Source organism: Cimex lectularius, unplaced genomic scaffold (genome assembly GCF_000648675.2).
Source record: "Cimex lectularius strain Harlan isolate CLEC.00 unplaced genomic scaffold, Clec_2.1 scaffold19, whole genome shotgun sequence".
Classification (NCBI taxonomy): Eukaryota; Metazoa; Arthropoda; class Insecta; order Hemiptera; family Cimicidae; genus Cimex; species Cimex lectularius.
Genome location: NW_019392664.1, coordinates 2,246,887 through 2,271,330, shown reverse-complemented (window position 1 = coordinate 2,271,330; position 24,444 = coordinate 2,246,887). Strand labels below are relative to the sequence as shown.

Here is a 24,444-nt window from a genome sequence, read left to right as displayed (position 1 = left end):
CAAGTAGCGGAATGCTACAGAGGTAAACAAACAATATCATTTGGAAGAGGATTAATAAGTGTTGACATTCATACAAATGAGTAATCCTGTAAACGTAAACAGAATATTTTATATAGATTTTTTTTAATGAAAACTTAAAATCCTGCATTATTTTCCGGACAACCCAATATAATGTCTTAGACATTTCCCCTTGTAGTCACTTTGTACAAAATGTATGTAAAAGTAAAAGTATCGAATAAATAAACTCAAACTTCATTATCTCACCCATGCCCTTGTTATATAAATTGTCTATTTTTGGAGGATTTACATTGCCAAGAATCCATGGGGGCTTGCAAAGCAGGGAATTTTTTAATAAATCAATTCATGGTGCTACCAAGCCTAGTTCTACAAATTATAAATCTTTCTTGGATTAATTTTTAAAAATCCATACTCTCACATATCTGTGTTATATGATACAAGTAATCGTTGTAAGTAAGACAATTAAATCCGCGAATTATTATAAATAAAGCGTGTCGGTTTATTTTTAATTACCACTGCTGATTTTTTAAAGCTTTCTAAAAACGTTAACATATCTATTCTGGATTTGGGATTTATAATTATTGCAATATCTGGAATTTTGACGATTCCGTGGCACTACCGTATTCAAGTTGTATACTTCCTGTAATTATTTGGAGAAAGAATCAATGGTAAATTGGACTTTCTTAAAAGTTTAATTATTCCATCCATTTGATAAAAATCCTATGTTTACAAGTTTGTTAAATGTACGAATATAAAACGATCCACATCTATTTATCAAATTTAGATCTGAACAGACGAAAACGTATGAATAGCATAGGACAAATAATAAGCAAGATAAATTTTAATATTTTGAGTTTTAAGTCGTATAACCTTGTAATTCAAATACCATAATAAAAAAATTCAAAAATGGCGGCCCATAGAGACCAACTTAAATCCCTAACAGTGTAATGAACAAAACTCGCAACCTTCATTTTTTTTTTTTTTTTTAATTTAGCCGCTGCAATAGATAACAAAGACGCATCTGACAGTCCAACCCAGCAAGTATAGGCAGCCAAAATGGTCGGTACATGGAAAAAAAACATTCAGGAACTACTATAATATACTACTATATAAAAACAGCAAGATTGAATATATTCTGATAATTCTTTGGATATGTGTGAAAATCTTTACTATCTAACCTATAATAGATATATCTACTTTGAAGTAATAAATTTTACTGCTAAAAACATTGCTATTACGTTTCACCAGGTTTTAGGATAATTTTGTTCTCTAGTGAATAAAAATACACATAAAACTATAAGCTTTTTTCTTTAATTTTTTTTAATGATTGTAATTTTAATTGTTTATTCATCTGAACTTTTGTATCTTCGACTTCTAGCAAACCGTAATGATTACATTTTTATTATTTCTGATATTTCAGCTATGTCTATATGCTAAACATTTCAGATACGTCTTTAAAAATATTTGTTTGCAAAGCAGGTACTGTCATGTCATTACATCTAATTAGATAAATAGAAGTTCACTATTTTAATAAAAATTTGTAGCACTGTTTTTTTGAATTGTAACGTTTTTATTTAATCCATTTCTCCTCCCCAGAACCTACGCTATAGTTGACAATAACCTGAAAAAGTCCACTAGATCATTTAATTTATGTGACATGTAACAAGTAGAAGCTAATCTTGAACATAATTATGTACATCGACATAAGTGCCCAGTCCAGCTGAAATGTGAAAAATTTACACACTTTCTTTCGGTCCTCTTGTCAGAGTCAGCATGTTTCTGTGTTATCTGTCAAAGCAACGGTGAAAAGTTGATTTTCTGTATAGTTTATAGCAAAGACGTTTGCTGTAAAGTAGTTTTAAATGTCGATTAAGTTATATTTAGGCGTATTATTTTTTTGACTGGGGCTTCCGACATCTAGGTCATTTCAGCCCCCAACTAAGTTTATATTCTATTTACCATTTCAAACACTACATTCATACAAATAAATACATTCATACACATAAATACATCCATTCAGTACACTCATTCCGTTTGGTCGGTGGAGTACTTGATATTTGTCCACCGACCTATACTCAAGCTAATCTAGATTGGAGACGATGGAGTACTTTTATAAATATTCCGCCATCAACTCCGAACACACACTCTTATGCTCTCAACGTTTGAGGGGCGATGACGTTATATTTCACCCTCACCCCTCGCCATTCACGCTAATAAATACATCCACACAGACAAAACATTACACATAAGGCATATTATATACAATAAAAAACCACAATTTCCCCTAAAAAGCGGAACAGGGGACTCTACGCTACCGTGTTCGAGAACTCTTCTTAAATCCGGCGGCATGCCTACACGCTCTCTGTACGGAGCCAAGACATGACACGCCTCTATTATGTGGGACACATCGAGCAGCCTTTCTCTGCATAAGGGGCACCTGTGCGGGATGTAGGCGTATTAAAAACAAAGAACACTAAAGAAAAATTGATTAGGTTTCGTGGTCCGATTGACCAAATAAATTCATTTCAATTAATTAATCTTTAAGTAAGGTATACGTTGTGATAAAAACGTCAGCTTCACGAGCGGGATTCGAACCCACGACCTTCGGCTAAATACGCCGCTGCTCTACCACTTGAGCTATCGTGACTTCGATCCACTCGGACACCAACTCCCCATTTCAACCTTCAACCTTTCGAATTTTCCCTCTTTTTGGCCATTTTTCAATGTCGTGTAATCAGGACTCGATTCTCGGCGACATATGATGTGGCCACGGGGAGCTGTTAGTGAAGTTACTTGTTAAATGGTAAAAATGAAAAAGTGGCAAAAGGAGGGAAGATTCGAAAGGTGGAGTTGAGATGGGAAGTTGGTGTCACGATAGCTCAAGTGGTAGAGCAGCGGCGTATTTAGCCGAAGGTTGTGGGTTCGAATCCCGCTCGTGACACTGACTTTTTTATCTCAACCAAGACCTTACTTAAAGATTAATTTACTAAAGGGAAAGTCCAAGAAGAAATGTTCACCATTTGCCATATTTAAACAATAAAACAACGCTAGAAGGTCAGTAACCTTTTATAGAATAGACAACAATCACGGATAAGTAATTAAACATGTAGCAAATAAATTAAAAAATTTGTGTTTCTATTTAAAATGTGGGGGTTACCATTGGTCACTGTTTTTTATCTGTACAATAGGTTAAACCTGCTATCGAACAGACACCTTGTATACTGCAATATATCCAACATTAGTATAAAATGGAATAAAAGGAACAATGCATGTTGTAGATAAATGTGTTGTTCGAGTTGGAAATATTTTTTGGTTGAAGTACTAACAATTTCAACCCTTACTGAAAAGTGTGCCAAAGTAATGGAAGCTTTTGTAAGGTATAGTAAGTGTACTGTAAGAAAGGAAGAAGCTTTTTGGAAGACTTCTTCTTTCGTATAAGTAAAAAAAAAATTTTATAGATTTCATTTGGGAGAAAGTGATACAGATGATTGGATCATAAGAGAACGGCGGAGTCCTTTTATCTACGATGGTAGCCGGGAGACAACGAGAGGCGTCCAAGGACGGCTAATGCGGCCTAATGGGCCGGACCTTGAAAAGCAAAGCTGGCCAGCGAAAAGAATGACTGGACCCCCGACGAGAGGGGAAAAAAGGATTAAGAATAAGAACATTGGCAGTGAGAGGTGATAGCCGGTGGGGGGGTGGAAGGACGGGAGAATGGGAGGGAGCTAGTGGATGGGAGTGGGACGGCGACTATCAGGAGGGAGAAAGAGTGGAAAGGAAAAGGAAAGGGATAATTTTAGTTAGACCTTACCTCCTGTCTCACTTGCTTCGGCCTCTTTTTCTCTCTCGTTCACTTTCAGTTTCAGTGATGTACATCTGTGTTGACCAAGTGCCTTGTTTAAAATGGGATTACTAAATTTGGATTATCTGTACAACTAATCGTAAGTTAAATTATTATTGCATATTTAAAAAAAATTTCTCGAATATTTTTGTTGTATAAATGTTAAAGTGGAAGTAAACTTGTCAGCTTGAGGCTGAGAGGAAAATTCTTACGCAACCCTGAATGCTTGATTTTTATGATTACGCGACTATCTGCCGCACATGTGCGATATGAAAGCAGGAGTCGCGTACGGCGGAAGTCTGCGTCAATGGTATTTGAATTTGCAGCGGTCACTAGCGATACCCATGCGCATCATCTCTATCAATCCTGTCGGAACTTCCGGGTGAAAAGGCAGAAAGATATGTTAACTCTTACTTCCTTTTTTCCACTCTATTCTTCTCCACGGGCATTTAACCGAATGCTAAATCGTTGACACTGCGACGCAGTTGAACAGATTTAAAAGTTACACAATTTTAACATCCGGAAAATAATCTTCTAATAAAAAAAATAAAGAAAGAAAAAAAGAAGAAAGGGGAAAATATTTCCTTTCATTCTTTTCAGAATAATTTGGCTGTATGTTTTGTTCTGAGGGAACCAGCGATTATGCACAAAATTCCCTCGAGACTTCAGTCAACAATGAAAAGACATCAAACCATGTTCTTAAGGTTTCATTTTTTATAGATTTGACTTTTCACAAAATTCGATCACACACGACATTCTACTTCCCGAAATTCGTATTATCCAGCCATTGTTGTACAATTTTCCTTAAAAAAGAAACTCCATTTTCCAAAGAAAAACGTGGCTTTACAAAAAGACCGAATTCTACGCAGATCGAAGAAAAATTAAATTTATTTACCCGCCTCCCAATTGCTTTCTACTAATTGGGCCTTGAATAGGGAAAGTAGAATATGTCGAAATGCAAACTGCTCAAAAAATTAAAAAATCAATTACAATTAAAAAATAGTACGTTACTGAAAAACAAATCGCGTATGACATAATTAGACTGTCTTAATTTTTTAAATCCTCCTATTTAAATAGAATCGACGGGAAAAAAAACGAGGTCAAAAACGGATTAAAACACAAAAGCTGCCAAGCTTTCAATGATAAAACTAATCTCTTGAGGCCTATGCACAATATATCAAGAATACTATGATGAACCAACTGCAAAACATTTTGTTACAAATGCTTTAAAAAACAATGAATCTAAGAAGACTTTTTCTCCGCAATTTCAAAATAAAATTGGTTTTGCCAAGTCTTCTTTCTCCTCAACCAAGTTCCACATGTCAAGAACGTCTTAACGAAAAGATCGAAAAATACAAAAAATTCTCAAACATTTATTAAAACAGTGCAGAAATGATTGATGAAACGAAAATGATCTAGGAATGACAAAATATTTCGTTATAAACATTTAAAAAAAGCAATGCTTGTAAGAAGACATTATTGTTTGCAATTTCAAAATAAAATAATTTTTTCAAAGACTTCTTTCTCCTCAACATGTCAAGAATGTCATAAAGAAAAGATAGAAAAATACAAATCTTCTCAAACATTAGTAAAACAGGGTAGAAATTATTGATGAACGAAGTGGGTCCAGGAATGGCAAACGAAAAATTTATGGGTCTGATTTTTCTAGCCTTATTTGAGCCTTTTGCTTTTTCAGCTCAACTAACTACAAAAAAATCTAATCTCACCTAAAATAAATATAACAAAATAAATCCTATAAAATATTGTTAAAAAAGAGATGTTGCTAGTGTAGATTTTGAAATTTAAATAAAAAATGATGAATTTTTAAGGAAAATTTTGTTTTAAGGAAAATATGTTTAAAAAAATAGCTAATCTTACATCAAACTGGCTTAAGAATAAAATAATAAAAGGAATCCCTCTAAATAATTCAAAAAAAGAACAGTCTTAGGATTGATTTTGACATTTGAATTCGCAACGATGGATTTTTAACAAAAATTTTGATTTTACATAATAGTTAAAAAGTAGTTAATCTTACCTAAAATAAATATAACAAAAGAAATCCTACAAAATATTGTTACAAAAAGAGATGTTACTAGTGTAGATTTTGAAATTTAAATAAAAAATGATGGATTTTTAAGGAAAATTTTGTTTTAAGGAAAATATGTTTTAAAAAATAGCTAATCTTACATCAAACTGGATTAAAAATAAAATAATAAAAGGAATCCCTCTAAATAAAAAAAAAAAAGAATAGTCTTAGGATTGATTTTGACATTCAAATCCGCAACATGGATTTTAAACAAAAATTTTGATTTTACATAATAGTTAGAAAGTAGCTAATCTTACCTAAAATAAATATAACAAATGAAATCCTATAAAATATTGTTAAAAAAAAGAGATGTTCTAGTGTAGATTTTGAAATTTAAATAAAAAATGATGGATTTTTAAGGAAAATTTTGTTTTAAGGAAAATACGTTAAAAAAATATCTAATCTTACATCAAAATGGCTTAAGAATAAAATAAAAGGAATCCCTCTAAATAAAAATAAAAAAAGAACTGTCTTAGGATTGATTTTGACATTTGAATCCGCAATGATGGATTTTAAACAAAAATTTTGATTTTACATAATAGCTAAAAAGTAGCTAACCTTACCTAAAATAAATATAACAAATGAAATCCTATAAAATATTGTTAAAAAAAGAGATGTTCTAGTGTAGATTTTGAAATTTAAATAAAAAATTCTGGATTTTTAAGGAAAATTTTGTTTTAAGGAAAATACGTTAAAAAAATATCTAATCTTACATCAAACTGGCTTAAGAATAAAATAAAAGGAATCCCTCTAAATAAAAATAAAAAAAGAACAGTCTTAGGATTGATTTTGACATTTGAATCCGCAATGATGGATTTTAAACAAAAATTTTGATTTTACATAATAGTTAAAAAGTAGCTAATCTTACATAAAACTTGTAACAATCGTACTTTCTAAACCCAAATCATAATCCGTCTTTCATTCTGATCAACTGTGAAATAGGAAAGCATAAAAGATGTGGAATGATTTAAGAGTAATAAAATAATAAATACCTTTAAATAAAAAAACAAAAAAAACGAATAAACAGGATAGATTTTGTAATTCCATGGTGCAATTTTCCAGCTTTACTGACTAAAAAAATAGCCAATGTTATTTAAAACTTAATTTCAAACATACTTTCTAAACCCAGAACATAATAAATTATTTAGACTTTCTTTCTGATGAACTTTGAAACGACTAAGACATAAATTGCTTAAGAATAAGATGAATAAAAAAATCCCTGTAAACAAAAATAAAAAAAAAGAATTGCTTTAAGATAGATTTAGATATTTGAATCAACAATGATAGATTTTTTAAAAGAAAATCTGGATTTTCATTTTGTCCCAAATTTACTTCATTAATTGTTCATCGTCGTTCGCTTTCGTCCTGTCAGACTGTGTCTGTGAAACATCTGAAGTAGACGGGTAGGGCAGACAGAACACAGCACTAGTGAGGTATTTCTAACAGTCTGTCACACAGTAAAAAATTGAAAAATAAGTTATAAATATGCTCTTTACATATGGATGTTGTATTGACGAACGAAAGTTTTAAAAAAAATTTGACTGAAGATAAGGAAAAAGGCTTCGTAGGTGATAAAAATCCAGGAGAAATGTTCGGACTATTTTATTTAACGTACTGTTGATTTAATCCTGAATGGAATTAATTATTTCATGTACTAATAAAATTAATAAAACTTATTAATCTTAAAAAGAAAGGACCATCGCAGGATTCTAGCCGATATGAATATCTGCATCTTGAGGATGTTGTTCATGATCCTTGATTTTTTGAATGTCTTTGTACTTGAATTGAATTTCTTTTGCATAGATTTATTTATGATATTCCTTTTAGAACAGTAATAAAAATTGAAGCCCACTCCTCGGATTTTACGAATTCACTTTGTCTGGACCGTTTTGTTTTACCCACTTGATTTTTGGATAAAGAGGGCCTTGTTTCCAATTTAGACCAAGGAGGACAAAAAAGGAAAACCAATCGCGTCATACTCGAATAGTCGTTTCGTCGAAAATATTGACAGAAGGTCTGCCACTCCTCATCGGTGAAAATTTATAGCTCTCAAGGACTAGCCTAATAAATCAGACAATATCCACACCAATCAAATACGCGATAAGATATCGAGGAAAATCGGACAGTATTTTTAACGTGTTTTTTAACCCCTTTATCTCCCGCGGAAGGCCGGAACTTGGAAATTGACCCCAGGGGGAAAAACGGGAACGCATGTTTTTTTTGCGCGCGTGGCGCGGCGGGATGGTGGCATCGCCGGGACCTTCACTTTCTCCGCGGGGGTGACGCAACCGGCGGGCCGAAACTGCTAAATATAACTGCAACTCTTAGATCTTATGCAAAAATATATGCGCGTACGGGATGATTCATCCTGGCATAACTGGGCCAGTCGAGAGATTTTGAGACCCAATTTGAGCAAATTATGAATAGCCGATTATTCTCTCAAATCCTGCGATCCATTTCCCAAAGTTGTACAAAAATTCCACTTTTGATTCATCAAATACACAACATTTGGGCAAAATTTAGTTATAACTTACTGATATTGTTTCATTGATCTTCTCACAGCGCATTATCGTATAAATAAAAAAAAACTAATCTTCTCCACCTAAAACATATAATACTGATAATAATAAACGTACTGACATACATAAAAATACTGATAAACATATAATAATAATTAAGTCTTATAAAGAAACTACTAACGTAAGAAATACGTAAATATTAGAACATGCACACACAAAAAAAAGTTATAGTAATAATAGGCGAGATAATGGCAGTACCATTTTCAAAAATAAAATCCACAGATTTAAGTATTTTATTAATTTATTTTGATTTATTTATTTTTTGTTTAAAAAAAATTACATGTCTTTTTTTTAAGTAAATTCATTGCTTATTTTAACGTCTATTTGGAAGTTTCCGAAATTTACACCCATCAGCATGTGTATTTTTAAGAACATTAGTATTTTAGAACAATTTTATTATAAGGCTTTCCTTTTTAAACAATTATTAAATTTTGCATAATGTAGTTTATTTTAAAAGATATATGACCATTTTGCACCTGTAATTTAAGTTTATTTATACACAATTTTTTTTGGCCATCTTGGCCATACGGCTTTGGGCATGCAATCTTTTCATTTTTGAACGTTACTTAAAAATAATAAAAAATGTTATATAAATAAACTTGAACTACTGATGCAAAATGGTCATGTATTTTTTAAAAGAAACTACATTTTAAAAAAAATTTTTTTTTCCTTATCGTTCTTTCTAATAATTATTTATTATACTTATGTCTTTTAAAAATACGCATGCTGATGATTGGTGAATATTCCCGAAAAGTCCAAATAAATGTTTAAACTAGTAATGACTTTACTTTAAAAAACCCGCATGGAATTGATTTTTTAAGCAAAAACCAAAAAATTAAAAAAGTCAAATTAATCTCAAAATTTTTTCTATATTTAAAAAAAATACCTTTAAAAAATGTTTTTATGTTATTTATTTACTTTATTACTGACAATTCCGACCATAAAATCACTTACATAAACAATTTAAATTATTACGAGTTTTCAGGCTTTCCAAGAAACTGGAATGGAAATTTTCTGTTTATATATTTTTTATTCCATGAGACTAGACTGTAAAACTGATAACCAGCATAAAATTATATTGGGTTGTCCGGAAAATAATGCAGGATTTTGGTATTAAACAAAAAAAAAGAAACTAGTTACTTTAAAGCAATGTTCTTTAATCAAAATAATTTCCCATACTCTCAATACATTTCTCCCAACGTGTTGGTAACTTATTAATTCCGTCTGAGTAGAATTCAGAATTTTTAGAATTGATAAAGTCAATAAATGCATTTTCCAGTTCCGTTTGATTTTTGAATATTATGTGTTGTAAGTAGTGGTCCAGGTGTCTAAAAAAATGGTAGTCAGTAGGCGAGAGGTCCGGAGAGTAGGGTGGGTGAGGCAAAGTTTCATAGCCAAGCTCCAATAATTTTTGTGACGTTACACGTGACACATGTGGTCGAGCGTTGTCATGCAACAAAATGGGCCCTTTCCGATTGACCAAAGAGGGCTTCATTACTGCCAATTTCTGATGCATGGTATTAATTTGGTTACAGTATGATTCAGCATTGATGGTTTCGCCAGGATTTAAGAAGCTGTAGTGTATTAAACCAAATGAAGCCCACCATACCGTAACCATTACCTTTTTTTGATGAGTTGGGGGCTTTGGAGCTTCTCCTTTGTCGAGCCACTGTCCAGAACGTCTAGTGTTATCGTAGAGAATCCACTTTTCGTCACATGTAACAATTCTGGCCAGAAATGGGTCATTTTTGTTTCGACAAAGAAGTGATGCACAAACATCAAAGCGCTGATTTTTTTGGCGATCGTTTAATGAGTGTGGAACCCAATTTTCGAGTTTTTTCACTTTTCCAATCGCCTTGAGGTGGTCAGCGACGGTCGTTTTACTGACTTTGAGTTGCTCTGCAAGTTCTCGAACAGTTGTTTTGGGGTTTTCTTCCACCACTGATCGCAGAACATCATCATTAAGAGAGGAAGGCCTTCCACGACCTTCTTCATCTTCAAGGCTGAAATCTCCCTCCCGAAATTTTTTAAACCACCTTTGCACAGTGCACTCATTAACACAACCCTCGCCCCAGACTTGGTTAATGTTTCTAGCCGTTTGGGCTCCGCTTCGGCCGAGTTTAAACTCGTAAAAGAAAATCGTACGAAATTCTCGCTTTGACATTATAAGGATGACTGAATTATTTCCAAGTAGCGGAATGCTACAGAGGTAAACAAACAATATCATTTGGAAGAGGATTAATAAGTGTTGACATTCATACAAATGAGTAATCCTGTAAACGTAAACAGAATATTTTATATAGATTTTTTTAAATGAAAACTTAAAATCCTGCATTATTTTCCGGACAACCCAATAGATGTAAAAACAACACGAATAAATGACAAAAGGAATAAAAATTTATGATTAGCATAAATTGATGGATGGTTTTAAGTTTTCAATAAAATTTTAAAGATTTTTACGGTGTATATTTATATATTTAATGTATATTTTAACGTAAATTTTACGGCATGAGAATATCCGGTAAAATAATGGAAGGCGCCAAATTTATCATTCAGATAAAAATCAAAAAGAAACCTAAAATTTAAAAACTGCTATCAAATTTAATACGTTAACGTAACTGCTTTGAAAACCAAGTTTGCATCCGAGAAAACATAAATTAAAATATGAAAAAAAATTCTATAAATTTCGATGGGATATGGAGTTAAATTATAAAAGACGCAACATGGCAATAAAAGGAAAGGCAAAAAGGTAAATTTCTGAAAACTTCAACATCATTGTGGAATTATAGATATTGTTTGAGGAATATCAGGACTTTGAAACTGCTATTAGTAATTCACGACATGTACTTACTCAACTCGGAAAGCTTGGACAAAAACCTATAAAGAAAAAGTTTCTTAAGAAAAAAAAAAATTCAATTAACTACAAATTAAAAAAAAAATTAAAAGGAAAATTTTCAAAAAACTTAATCCGTGATTTTACAGTGGATTATAAAACCTTAACTTTTTTTATTTTAATATTTAGGTTTTATTTGAAATGGAACGATTAAATCAGACAACAAAATTAATTATACGATGTAAAAATGAAGTGGTTAAATCGTTTTTGAAAACTTTTGTATTGTATTTTTTTATAGATTTTTATTAGCATTTAACGACAAAGATAATCGTAATTGCTGATGGCAAATTCAATCGTGATTTCGGTACAAGGGAAATTAAAAAAAAAAAAAAAATGAAATAATATTCAATTGGTATTTATCGATATGACGAAAGATCTCGTCGTTTTCTTTTTTTCGTACTTTTACTTGTTACTGATAACAACAAATTTTGTATTATTATTATTATTATTATTATTTTTTTAATAAAGGGATTTTCTTTTTCTAAAGAACAAATTCGGCCAATTCTAAATTAGAACTTATCTTCTTTTGTTAGATTTTAAATTTTATTTTTCTTTAATTAATTGAAAATATAAGTTTCTATCCAATGCTTTCATCTGGATTTTGCTCTGCATAGTTGAGAATGAAACAACAATGTGAAATTCCAAAAAACCTCAAATTTTCCGATAAAGTACAAAATTAAATCTGTCTATATTTATTTTCTATGTATTTATGTTATTTTTTTTATATGAAATTTTGTTATTGAACGACACATTTATTTCACTCGTTTGTCAACATCAGGTTTATGACACGTCAGGAGAAAACATGATTCACGTGGCTCTGAGAGTATTTGCGAACTCTCCAAATTGAAGTATTGGCGTTTTATATGAAGCAATAAGAACCTCTACCTCTCTAGACTTTTAATTGAATTTTTTATTTGGTACTACTTGCTCTATAACTCTAACGTACTTTTGGACTGTTTCGTTGTTTTTCACTTTTAACCCCTAGATTTATTATGAACATGTTATATTTATTTTAAATATTAGAACAACAAATAAGCATAATTATTCTTTTATATCTCTCTTGTTAGCTAATTTAACAAAATATTTTGAAAAAAAAGCGAAAAACTTGATGTAACAATACTACTAGAATGTTATCACCAGAAGCCGGCCCACAACAATAAACTTTTGTAACACATTTTAAAATTGTTTATTTGACATATTAACCCGGGCTTATAAAAAGCGCATGTTGTAAGAGATTAGGTCGACATTGATATTCGAAAGAAATCCTGCAGTATTTCTACGACGTTTTACTATAATGTAAATTTATTTTGGGATAAAGATGGTAAATAGAGTTGTTTCGTCTGGTTAAGATAAAAAAGAAAAAAAATTGTTATAAAAGAGTTAAGAATTAATTTCATTCGGTGTGTTTCTATTCTTCAGACAACCGTTGCGTAACTTTTTACACGTCTCTGTTAATATTCCACAAGGTGAGAAGTTAGCGATCGAATACGATTTAGCAAAATTCGATACACGTTGTTCCGGAAAATCGACATTAAAATTGTGGTTAAGACGAGCGTAAGGAAACAAGCGAGATTAATCGTATCCAAAAAGAGAATCAATTAATGACTTTTCAAACTTTCAGTTTAAGACGAGTAAACATAAACGAAATAGGAATTTTTCCCAGACCTTGAATTTTTAAATTCATTACGTTGCTCGGTTCATTTGGTTTTTCAATGTCTGCACTATCTTTCTAAGACCCAAGATTTTTTAAATCACCTATCAATTAAAAAGTACGTTATATAAAAATTGAAAATTTCTGTTTTAAATCAAAAGAAATGCCTGCACGATGGTACTAAGGCAGCCAGCAGCAGCCAGGAACTACAACCAAACAAGGATAATTATTATTTATTTTAAACGAGTTTATTAATGTTTTCAATTTATTATTTTGTTAACAAATTTTTATGATAATATAAACATTGTAATCTTGATTGTATAGTGCTATGTAATAACAGGAAATGAATGCAATATTGTTATATGAAATATTGTTTTGAATCCTTAACACAATTCTAATCGTAACTGTATAAAAAAATTCAGAAATTATCAATAAATAAATATTTAATTTTGTTTAATAAGTTTTCATGTTGTTGCGATACAAGATTGACTGTTTCGATCCCCCCCCCCAAGATTCAATGATATTTACGCTTTTTGTCAATAAATATTTTTACTTTTTTTTGGAAAATAGACAACGGAGAGAAATATTGGGGAGAATGGCGTTCAATTTCCCGGAAATCAGCGTCCGACGGGCAATTATCCAAATGTGCAAGTTGGCATTCTGTTCGAAACTGCTTTCTTTTATGCCAACTCTGTACGTTCATTTCCTTTGAATCGGTCTACCTTGTCCTTCGGGCTCGTTCAATTTGGAACGGAACGAATTGTACAGTGCCAAAATACTAATAAAAAATTATAAACGTCGTCAAGACTTCATGAATGGAAAAAAAATTGTAATTAAACACTAACAGGAAAACAGAAAGAACTTAATTTTTTACAAAATCCAAATTGATACAAAATATAAAAATATACAGTATTATATATTGGGGTGTCAGGCTAATCGCATCACAAACTTTGCCAGTGAATTTCATACCTCAAATGCAATAAAAAAAGTTCATATGAACCATGGTCCGATTCTAAACCCTTTCGCAGATATTCAACTTTTTTTCAAATAACTATGATTTTCGTCATAAATCTATTCGAAGCTCTTGAGCTATTCATTTTTGGTAAAAAAAAAAATCATTGGAAATAGGGTTAAATTTCATTAAAGAATTTAATTTTCGGTCGAAAAACAAAGCTCTTTCAAAAATTGCTAAATTGAAAATTTGTTAAAAAAAGTAAATTTGCATATTCATTGGAAAGATTCATAACTATTTTTTCTTTTAATAATCTTTCTAGCGGTATTCTTACTTTATTTTTATTTTTATTTTTTTTAATTTATTTATTTTATTTATTTTTTTTTTTTTTACGAGGGTTCTCAACAGCAGAGGTCATATAAACCCTCAGGGTGCCGGTGTTTTTGAAAAAAAAGCCCATTTGTAAGTATGTCGGGTTCGAATGCAGGGCCGCCGGATTCGAACCCGGGACCTTTACCTTGCAGTGATGAGCGCCGTGTCAAAGACTAAACCTTGCGGCCACCGACGCCCCTTTCTTTAATTATTCTAACCAAAATGTAGAAATTCCTTGGTAAATGGAAAAAAAGTGCTGAACAAGGGTGAATGGGGTTAATGTAGTATTCAACTTTTAATCCTGGACAAAATTTACTTCCCAACTTTAACTTAATAAAAAAGCACAAAAAGAAAGAATGAAACAAAACTCATAAAAAAGACAAAAAGCATAGCAAACAACCAAAACAGAAAAATTGGAACAAAGTATCCACACTAAACACAGACAAAACAAACAAAAAATAATACAGAATTTGTAAAACCCAACATTAACCTAATAAAAAAGCACACAAAAAATATTAACGTAATTTGGTTGTTCACTATGTTTTGATCTCTTTTATGTATGTTTTGTTTCATTGTCACGTTGATTTTTTGCGTTTTTTTATTTTCTACCAAAACCCTGTTTTTCTCTTTCTGGATTTACCCCCAAAATGATAGTTCAAGTAGATTTATGAAGAAAACAGTAGAGAGTTAGGGAAAACCGATAAAATTTTGAATATCTGCAAAAGTTCATATGGACTTTTTGTTATATTTTGCGCTGTGAAATTCATTGGCAAAGTTAGTGACGCGAGTGACACTGATATCCTGTATCAATATAAACTAAATAAATGTAAAATACAAGTACCATTCATGACTTGCAAACTATAAACATTAAGATTTTAATTTGTATTGACTTTTTAACTACGACTCAGCTACATCAACTACCAATCCGAAATTGGAAGTTTTCAAAATATATTTATGATTCGTTTAGCATGAAAAATTTGAAATTTTTAAATGGCCCCTTTTAACATTTGCTCCACTTCCGGTACTCACGTTTTCTATTTCATTTCTTATGTAACTTTATCTCACAAGTGTGCGATTTAATGCGAATTAGTTATAATGCAGATAGGTAGTTAAAAAAAATTTTTGATCAAATTTTAGGATACGTTTTGCAATGATAAGATGAAAATTTAGTAGGTGAAGCACTGTTACTTCCTACTTTTAGTTTTCTTCTCAATTGACACCAAGGCAAAATTATATTAAGTATTACAAAAAAAAAAGAAATCACAGATAAAACCCCTTATAGTACCAAAAAGGATTAAAAACTTTTAAAAATATCCGTGGCAAAACAAACTTGAAAATAATTGTAAAAATTTAAATTACCGATAAATGTATCAATGTATGACGCCCAGGTGTAAAAATGTTCAATTAAAAATTGAAAATTTTGAACTGTGATTTTGAAATGGTTTTGAATTTTGTTCAAACTTCTTGCAAAAACACAAGTGCATTGACAAATAATGTAATTGTAGTTAAACTAACTGGAAATAAAACGTTAGTCTTAAATTTCAAAATTCCGACTAATTCTTGGCGTGGTTCTGGATTTTTGAAAATTTCCTACATGAATACAAGTCCAATAATTAACCCGTATGAAGTATGACTTGATACTTCATCAATCAAATTTTGTCAAAATGAGAAGTGCGTATTTTCTTCAGGTCAGGTAGATCATTCTTCTAATAAGGAAAACTTCTCGTAACAAAGAGGAAAGACAAGGAAAAAGTGCTAAAAAAAATTTGAATTTATTCCAAAGGTCTGGAATTTAAAATCGCAATCCTGAAAAGTTTTTGGACTGTTTTACCCCGACGGTGCAAAATTATAAAACTATTCGACAAAAACGTTAAAAATGGCTTATATTTAAACATCTGAAATGCGATTCCTGTAGTTTTAGATTTTTGAAAATTAATTTTTTTAACTGACCATGTTTATAAATCCTTTTTGACTGGTAGTCTTTATTCATTCTAGTAAAGTTTAATTTTAATTAGAATCTTACTTCATTTTTTTTAAATTTATTAAAGTAGTAACTGCCTTTTCAATCTCACAATCTCGCATAATAATTATTTCTGTTTTATTGGTTCATTTCAGTATTTTGAGGTTCTGGGATAGAACATTTTTAGTTTCTTTGAGATTTAACTTCAACTGTATAATTTTAAATTTATTGAGAATCAACCCTTTGATGACATTTTTTTCTGTAATATTAGCATATTTTATTCAAAGATTTATGGAAGAATAACACGCTGCGAGGAAGGCATTCTTTTGAAAATCTACTTCAATTTTTTTTATATGTAAAAAATAAAAATATATTAACACATTTAATGCAAGTACGTCGTTCAGTCTACTGCGTGTTTATCAATGTGAAACGCGGACGGGGAGTGGAACCCATCCTACTCTTATGCAAGAGTGGCAAGATCCGAACTTCCGCTCACTTTCCCCACCAACGGGCGGTCAGACCTTGACTGTATCTTCTTTGTGTTTCTCCGTTCTCGCTACAGACGACAGCCCATAAATTTAAAATTTTCAAACGTTTTTTCTTTCCCGTCCCGTCTTCAATCCCTGGAAAATTGACCGGAGGTGACACTTTAAGCCGTCGCCGCAAAAAAAGGGGGAAGCGGTCTGCTGATCTTTTCTCAAGGGGGGGTTTCCGGTCTATGTTTATTTTCGGTTATGAACAAAGCATTGAAAACAAAAAATCGACGAATTTCTTTTTGTATACCTACACAATAAATTGGCACGCATAACGCATAATTTTCAAGTGGAGAATCCGTACACTTTTGTCTAAAAGCTCGTCAAACCGTAATTTGTTATGAATTTAATGACTGGTGCACAAGTTTTTTTATGTGTACAAAGTTTTGGACTTTTACATCTGGAAATTTTGGAAGTTATCGATCAGTTTGGTGAGTCGATCCTCGCTGGGACGACAACGTTTCGGCCTTTCGCCATCTTCAGTGTGATCTAGTTCGGAAATGAACATGATATATTTGAGTTGTGTGTTTTCTCCTAGTTGAACCTGAAATTTTTTCGTTACCGGTCATTTTGATTCCGCCTATCTGGGTTGGTCCGTCATGCGCGTTTCATTTCGCCATCTTCAGTGTGTGTCCCAGCTATAGGCAGATCAAAATGAACGACAACGACCAAATTTCAGGTTCATCACCCCGTAGACAACATGGAGCATGAGAAAGCATTTTTGTAATATTACATATCTATTTAAACATATAATAAAAGGATTTTTGTTTGTACTTACAGAGATAACTGATATAACGTGTACATTGTAGTAACGTGTATGGACCAAGAAAAAATGAAAATGAGGGAATATGTTTCTTCTTTTTCTGGCGTAAGAAGAAAATAAACTACTCTCTTTAATTTTCAAAAGCTCAGCCCACTAGGCACATAAAAAATTATTCTTCTCAAAGATCTGGGTGAAAATGTCTTTGAGTAAATTGGATAGATCGTGAAATGAATGGAAATACATTTTTATTTGAATACATCTCCAAGAAATAAAGAATAAAAACATTATTTTTATTTTCTAGTTCGACTTCTGGAGGTCTACTTTATAAGGATTTTTATTTTATTTTGCCCTTTCTTAAGATCAGTGATAAAACATTAAATTTATAAGGATCAGTTTAAAGTAGTGGATTATTTAAAAAAATCCGATGTTTTCATAAATTTGAAAAGTATAATTTGTATTGTTTTTCTATAAGTTATATGTTTACTGTATTAATAGATACCTTAATTAAGTAAAAATTATTTATTTTGATATATTATCTACTGTTTACGTATAGATGAAAGCTATTTGAAAAAAAAAACCAAGAAGTCCTGTTGATGTTTGTATTTTTTGGGCGTTCGCGTTTTTTGCCCAAGTTTTGTAGCCCAAATGGGCTAATTCCTGTTTGGTTCCCAACACACCAACAGATATTCCTTCCGACCAATTTTTAAAAGCAAGAATCATATATGTACGACATAGCCCGTATATTATATAAGGATTTTTTTTGTTCCGTTTTCCTAAAGGATAATTGCCAGAACGTGATTTGCACAAGGTTTTTTTTCTGTTCGATTGTTACGAAACATCAGTGCTTTAAATAATGCACAAGCCAACTACTACTGTACACTATTATACAAATCTCTTAAACTAAATTTCTATTGCGGAAGTTTTTTTGTCGTTTTTCGCGAAAATAAAAATGTACGAATTTGTAAAATCTGATTATATTTGTGTTTCATAAGTATTGACTAAACCCAAAAGACTTGATTTGTTATTTTCTATCTGAATTTTTATTTATTTACGAGGGTTCGCAACAGCAGAGGTTCTATCAACCGTCGGGGTGCCGGGTTTTTGAAAAAAGCCCATTTGTGAGCATGTCGGGTTCGAATGCAGGGCCGCTGGATTCGACCCCGGGACCTTTACCTTACAGTGATGAATGCCTAAACCGTTGCGGCCACCGACGCCTAATTTTTTTATTTATCTTGTATAATTACGTTTAGGGATGGTTTCTTATGTGAACTCATGAAGCTAATTTTTTTAACATTTTTAAAGTTAATATTTTATTTTCTTATGATATTCTACGTATGTATGTGTATGTGTGGTTTTTATTATTTTATTTTTATTTTATTTTTTTAACCAAAAATCATGTCTTTATTAAAATTACTTATCCCTACAACAAATCAAATTTGCTTAGCCACTCGGATTTCTTTGAAATCGAACAAGATTTTTCTTTTCTGTATCTATTTAAATTTTAAATATCAAAAAATAATATTGGGAATATTTTTTTTATCCAGTAGCCTCAAGATTTAAAAAAATCCTAGCACACTTACGTCAATAGTGACCACTTTTACTGGTCATTAAAATTGATGTTTATTATTACGACAATCAGGTTGTAAAACTATAAATTATTTGTATATTATTGATCGATGCTTTAAATTAACTAGTCAGGAATAAAACAACGCTAATGTTATTTTAAAATAACTGTTTACATAGGTTCAGATGTTTTTTAACGAAAAGTCTTTAAAGTTTTAAATGGATTATAGACATTAATAATTCGTTATTAAATATTTGAGTTTTGTTACTAATAAATAAATTCTTTCATTTAACCTGCTGTCGTAAAATAAATTATAGTATAATGTTTTAACCAAATAAAGGAAAAATAAAATCTAACTCAATATAATAAATTTAAAAAACTACTGTGTTTTTAAATGTAATTCTAAAGTAATAAGATATGGGATTTTTAAATTTAGAAAATTGTTATTATAATTAATTATAATTTTATGATTATAAAAAAATAAGGGGAAAAATGAATTAAAATGGTTAAAATTATACAAAAAATTAATGAAAAAGTATATAAAAAAATTATTAAAATTGAGGAATTAACTCTAGGTAAAAAACATTCAAAATTAGATTTCTAATCTAAAAGGCGTGCTTACAAACAAAGTAAATATTATCACTTATAACCAAATATAAGCTGCTTTAATTATAGACGATTTATTAATTATCGGCTACTTTTTAATCTATAGGTACGTTTTAATCTTGCTGAGAAGCATTAAGAGCGGTCTTTTTCCATCTACTAAACCCTTTTTGATTATAGACTTTTCATTTACGTGGTTTTTGTTTTGTTTTGTTTTCTCAAAAATATTGTTAGGGTTTTTCTAATTGATTCAAATTCATAACTTATTAACTTTTTTTAACGAAACCCTAGCCAGGCTATATTTGGTAATTAATCTGCCGATAAAGATCGTGAAAAGAGTATGAGAGAGAAAGAGAGAGAGAGAGAAAGAGAGAGAGAAAATGAGAGAGTGAGTGAGAGAGAGAGAGAGAGGGGGGGAGAGAGAGAGAGAGAGTGAGTGAGAGATAGATAGAGAGAGATTGGGGAGTGACATAGATTGGTTTGCATGCAATAATACAAAAATTGAAAAAACAATACAACGAGAAATCCTTTAACCAATCACTCTCTTTTAGTGAGACAGACAATGACTCGATACAGAGACAGATAATGAAAGAAAGTGAGTTAAAAAAGAAAAGAGAGAGAGAGAGAGAGAGAGAAAAAAAAGAGAAGTGGAGGAAACAGAAGAGAAGCGAAGGGAAATGGTGAGATGGGGGAGAGAAGAGAGAAGGATAGAGAGTGAGTGAGAGTGGGAAAGTGAGAAGGTTTGAGAGGGCAAGGCAGTGAAAGAGAGTTTTAACTATCATTAGTATTATTATTTCTACATTATTATTATTATTATTATCAGTTTAATATGGATTTTCAAATGCAGTTTATTTTTATGTTACGTAACGTGGTCTACAGATTTTTTGGGGCGGTATGTATGTTGGCTTTTATTACTAAAATCTTAGATGGGCTTTCATAGTTCGTTTATAATTAGTTCATTGTCAGTTATGGGCAATCCAATAAATTAGTCTTTTCTGGACATCCTTGACTTTGCATTATGGACGAATTATGCCAAAGAACCTCTTGTATTATCGATTACTTATTGTAACTAGTAATTTGGACAACATGTGTGTGCTTTAGTTTTATAAGTTATACTTTCTAGGAAAATAAGTTGTGTCGGCAGCAAAACAGAGGGAAGATGCAACGAAGTCGAGGAGCGGCCCTGTTCTTTGGGAGGGGGTCTTCAAGGGCAACAGACGCAATCTTCACCTCTCACTTAACTTGCGTCACTTTTACTTTGCTTCGTTTTCACTTTTCATTCTGTGAGCCGTCCGCACCGCCGAAGGTCAATCTCGGAACCCGCCTCCCCGCGCAGGATGGAACTGCGTGTCTGCGTGTCTTTTTTCGACCCCGCCGATTTAACCGGTCCAATTAAGACCCCTGAAATTGCCTCGTTTTGCAATTCGGGGATTGGCCAACTTGCTACCCGCAAAGTTCAAGTTCGATTCTTTTCGATGAGAGCTTTCGTTTATTTTACAGGCATCGTTGCGCAACAAGTTCTCCGAAATCACAAAATTTCCTACAGCCTTTACCCTTTTAAAAGATTCGTTATATACAATATTTTTTAAACGTTTTTATCAAAACATTGTTGCTCGTCCAACAAGGCCGAAGGCCTACTTTATACAGGGGCAATAAATATTACAACTCTGTCTTACCATTGTAAAACCTTTTTCTACATGTAGATCATAAAACAATCCATTTAACTCTCAACATACAAAAGGTGGGTGTGGAATGTTTGCTCTTGTATTGATTGCGGTAAAAAATACAGAATACCCACTCATAATTATTTAAAAAATTATAAAACCTTTGAAGTTTCTTCCTGACCGAGCGATTGTATCGTCTAAGTTCAAAAGAGTTGAATCCTTTTAAAGAATACAAAGCAGCGAACGCCAATGCCTCCTGAATCCTGTAATCAATAAACAGAACAAAAACCATTAATTCTTTTACAAATTACGTATTCGATCAATATTCAATTAAATCTATAGTGGGTCTTAAATATGGAACACAAAAAATATAACTGTATCTTGGAGTATAAATTATTTATGTTGCAGAAAGGTAATAGGTGGTACGTTGTAAGATAATCTAAACTCCTACAGTAAGATGGTACTGGGAAAAACATAAACTTCAGTTACGTTGAAAAATACCTATTCTTTAAACTAAATTTGGTTCGTACGTTAAAGATGCCATAAACGTATTTGGTTCATTGAGAGGTACTGTAGTTGGATATAACACTGAGAATTAATTAGAGATTACTCTAACAATTAGGTACTCATTATTATCTAGGACGTACTTAAGCATATACTTTCATTCGGAAACGATTAACTTAAGCAAAAAATGATCTTATACAAAACTCAAGTTACTTTTGGCTGGGAATCGTATGGAGCTAACAGATTTAAAATAGCTTTCTCATTTAGTTGGGAATGTTTTCCTAGCCAAGATTAACTTGTGGTTTGATAAGATAACAATAAGACCTTTTTTTGCTCAAGCTCATCGATTTCGAAAGAAACGTTACAAAAAGCTCACGCTTCTTCCGTCGGGCATAACTCAGAAATGGTCGATCCTATCAAAACCTTCCGTTCAGTTAAAGTGGCATAAAATAAATTCTAGAATCGAACTGTATAATAAAAATATGGGATTCTTATTTAAAATAACGAATTTAGTGTATTTTCTCAGCTAGATGAGAAAGTTATGTTAAATTTGTTACTACCACGCGATTCCTATCCGAAATTAACTTGCGGTTTGTATAAGACCATTTTTTGCTCAAGTTAATCGTTTCCAGAATTACATAGGTGGACTGCAGAAGTTGATACACCCTGTATTGTAAAATGGGAAGTACGATGGTTAAATGGAACATTGGTAGGTAATGATAGCATCTAGATGGTTTAATGTAAGGTATTTTAGTTATATAGAACATTGGGAAGGTAAATGGTCCATTGGGTGACATTAGTAAAATGAAACAGTTTGAGATACCATAGATAGTTGAATTAAAATTTGATTGAACTTTGGAAGGTACACAGGTTTGATACGATACGAACAATGGTACATTGTGAGGTACGGCAAGTTGTTAGATGGTATGGTCGAAGACTTGTAAGTTGAAACATTTCGAGATACTATAAATAGTTAGATGGCATGTAGTAGACACTAGAATTCGAAGGAACATTGGGAGGTACCAAAAGCAGATAAATGGTACGATGATACGATAGGAAAATGGAATATTATGAGAATGTAGGCAGCACAATGGTATAATGGGAAGTACTCACTTTGAAAATATGGTATGATAAAAGACACAGTTGTTATATAGATAGAATATTGGGAGGTATTAAAAGCATTAAGATGTCACAAGAAGACACACTAGTAAGATGAAACGTTTTGAGATGGTTAGATGACACGTTGGTAGACCCTAAAATAAGATGGATCCTTGGGAAGCACTGTCAGAAGGTAGATGGTACGATGACCAAAAGGAACATTCAGAGGTATTAAAAGCACTTAGATGGTACGTTGGTAGACTCCAGTAAGTCGAAACATTTTAAGATACTACAAACAGTAAAATAGTACGTTTGAACACACGAAAATTAGGTGGAACATGGGAGGTACTCAAAAAGTTAGGTGATAATCATAGGAAGAAGAATGGGAAGTACGATGGCTAATTGTACACTGGGAGGTAATAAAAGCAGCTAGATGGTGCGTTGGGAATTGGTGAAAACGTAAGGTACGATGGAAAGCAATGTAGGTATGTAGAACGTTCATAGGTACTAAAAGCTGTTAGATCGTACGTTGGTAGACACTAGTAAGTTACAACACGTTAAGTTAATATAAACAGTAAAAGGTACGTTAGGTAGAACTTAGGGAGGTACTTAAATAGTTAGATGGTAATCATAGGAAGTACAGTGGAAGGTGCAATGGCTAAATAGAACATTGTGGGGTAATAAAAGCAGCTAGATGGTATGCTTGGAGACACTAGTAAGATTAAATATTTTATGAAACTGTAAACAGTTAGATGACACGTTGGCAGACAATAAAATTAGACGGATTGGAAACTCGATGTACTATAGAAAGGACTTTACTCCTAATTTTATGTAAATATTGCGCTATGAAGTACAAAACTGGCGAAAAACCACAATTAAGAAATGCATAGACACACAAATCAACAACTTATACAAATATGATTTGACCCTTACCTCATCAGGGTCTGCCTATTCTCGCTGTGTTTTACTGTCAACGCGTTCCGGCATTTGGCCATCTGTTTTATGAGGTGACAAGGTGTAAGGATCGAATTGCAGGTTGATGACACTGCGGAGACCACATGAGGAAAATCTCACGACACAAATGACTGTAAAACAGTAAACTATGTAAAACAAGGCACAAGAAACTGATCTTAAAAAATCCACACAAATCCCCCACTGAAGATGATGAAATGCCATATCAGAACAAACAGTGGGACCCACATGGTTCATTACCGGAAATGATCAAACTGCTGTCTCATCACCGTAATTCACAATAAAAAAAATCAACAATCTATTCTTGTTATATTCACTGTTTTTAAATTATTCTAAGGTTTCGTTTGGTACTTTTTTGATCAAATATTTTATTAATGTGTTAATTTGATCA

General features: G+C 31.9%; 1 protein-coding gene and 1 long non-coding RNA gene across 2 annotated transcripts in view; one reads left to right on the top strand and one right to left on the bottom strand.

Annotated features, from left to right (window-relative positions):
• Positions 1–24,364, bottom strand: part of LOC106662145 — a 35,487-nt gene extending 11,123 nt beyond the window's left edge. Inside the window, exons 1-2 of the long non-coding RNA XR_002909849.1 lie at positions 24,015–24,364; positions 21,641–21,742 (exon numbers count right to left, since the gene is read on the bottom strand). This is a non-coding gene — a long non-coding RNA (uncharacterized LOC106662145). The remainder of the gene's footprint in view (positions 1–21,640; positions 21,743–24,014) is intronic.
• The window catches only part of LOC106662140 (transcription factor Ken), a 51,431-nt gene continuing 30,793 nt past the window's right edge, over positions 3,807–24,444 (top strand). Inside the window, exon 1 of the mRNA XM_014385963.2 lies at positions 3,807–3,959. The gene's annotated coding sequence lies outside the window, so the exon portion shown is untranslated. The remainder of the gene's footprint in view (positions 3,960–24,444) is intronic.